This window comes from Anneissia japonica, unplaced genomic scaffold (assembly GCF_011630105.1).
Source record: "Anneissia japonica isolate Jap-2015-1 unplaced genomic scaffold, ASM1163010v1 scaffold288060_len1141017_cov207, whole genome shotgun sequence".
Classification (NCBI taxonomy): domain Eukaryota; kingdom Metazoa; phylum Echinodermata; class Crinoidea; order Comatulida; family Comatulidae; genus Anneissia; species Anneissia japonica.
Window position 1 is genome coordinate 1 of NW_022712486.1, and position 2,352 is coordinate 2,352.

Consider the following 2,352-nt stretch of genomic DNA (forward strand, 5'->3'; position numbering starts at 1 on the left):
TAAACACCATGTGAACCATACCTGCACACACTGTATGTGAGTAATGACACCTGCACACACCGTGCGAGTAACATACCTACACCGAACCTGTCAACTCACCCGATCCTGTCGGGTGTCACCCGACATTTAAAAAAATCTAATCGATTGTAATTTTCAATCTATTTCACTGATTACAACAATAATAAGGCACAGTCCACACTTCATCATTTGCTACTAAATCAAGAACTACCATGTTGCTGGTTGATTTGTGGCCTGAACCACTCTCCCATGGGGAGAGAATGCATTGCCCATTCTTCATGATGCTTGTCAAAATATTTGGAATTATAAACAATTTGTGCAGTATTTCTTTGTGGAATTAGGGTCTGGATCATTCTTGTCATCTCAACCTCCCTTGACTGTGTAAAGATAATTAAACAAACCTTTTACCTTTACTGAGATCCATGACCAGTCAAGGTACAGTAGTGGCAGGTTCATGAAATGTCAGGAACAAAGTTACTATGAAACATACTTTAAACTAGAAATTGCAAATTGCAAGTGAAGTGCTGCGAAGTACAACTGCATATAAATGTTCTTCGAACAAAATTATTTATGCGAGTCAAGTGAAAATAATGAATAATAAAAATATAACAAATAATATGAGACACTACCCATTGTCTATATTAGAACATTTCTCATTGGGTGAAGTCGTAATTTTTCATTTTTGTTAAAAAGTGTCTATTGTGGGGAATTATGGTTTAGGTTTTTTTTTCATAAAGTTTCAAAAATTTTTATGTATGTGGAAAATGTAGTTGATTACCAAAGGTTACAATTTTTATTTTGAAGACTGCATGGTCTAGGAAGTGTACATTTTTTTATGGGGCAAGTTTCCAAGGGCGGGTTTTCTAGGGGTGAGTTGACGGCCAAAGAGTGTTGCCAAAGTGCGAGCCAGCGTGTTATTTGATTACAAGTGCGAGACATCGCAAGTGTGAGCCAGCGAGCCATGACGTCACGACAATAGATACGAGATGTTAACGAGTTGTGCGAGGTATCGGCTGAGATTTGTGGAGTACAATTCAAAAAACAACTGTAGGTCTAATAATGAATTATTGTGATGTTAAATAGACAATGTTAGCTATCAAGGAGCAACGTTGTTTTTCATTGGGACCTTCGTCCCTTCAAGACTAGGCCTATACCATCCTAGCTTGTCCAGGCCTAGAGTAGGATACGCCTAGCGCGACATGTGGATGTTGGTACGAGTAGGTTAGTCTACAAACGTCACCTAAAGTAATTGATTTTACCCGGCAGAATGAAAGAAGGAAACTCCGCTTTTCAGTTGTCTTAGGCCCTTGTTTTTTGTCAAACAATGACCTTTCGGCCCTTGTTTTTTGCAGACACCATGTCAACCATGTACACACACCTAGACTGGGTTCCAGTCCCTAAACTTTGTCTTATAATCAGTAAAAAAGCTGGGGAAAAAAATCAATTTTTGGCACCAATGGCATTCCATATTACCTATTTACTTGGCGTTTCATAGTACATACTTTTTCTTGGATTTTCTAATTCGCATCAAAAAAGTTTCTCGACATAAACTGATGTTGGTGGCGCTTTCCGAAATGTGCTAATACTACGAAAAATCAATAAATTAGAGACTTGTGGCAAGTCAACTATACACACACACACACCCCTTGTGAACCAACTATACATGACACCATGTGAGTGAACCATACACACACCATGTGAGTAAGCATGTACCAGCACATGCCAAAATTACCAAAATTGTTAAAAATAACTGGACCATTTGGGAGACCAGTACTTTTGTACTGAAAATGTATTCAGTCAAAAGAAAGAATAAATAATAATAATGGATGCGAGTCAGCCATGCTGTACCTGCACACACCATGTGATTCAACCATACACACTCACACACACACACACCCACACACACACACCGTGTGAGTAATCAGAACTCCATACATGCAAGTTGAATGACTGAGCAGTTAGGCAGAGGCGCTGCATCATACAGTCATAATATCGGTGCTGGTTCGAACAAACCGTAAGCCTAGTGTACACAATTTGGTTCATGTGCACTTTAAAGATGAGTAGGGGGCTACCCCGGTGTACTAGTCCATTCAACCCCTATTGTGGACAGACAAGAGTAGCTAGTACTGGTTGACATGTAGAGACCCTTAGAGAAGCAAGTAACCGTAATGCAGTGTTCATTAATACTTGTGAAGGCGGTGTTTCCCAATTCCTTGATTTGCACAAGTAGTGCTGAAAAATGGTGGATGTAACACAAACGAGCAGATGTATTTATTGCAGTTAGTTTAGGTAATATTATTTCTGATAAAAAAGAGTTTTTTTTTTTTTTTTTTT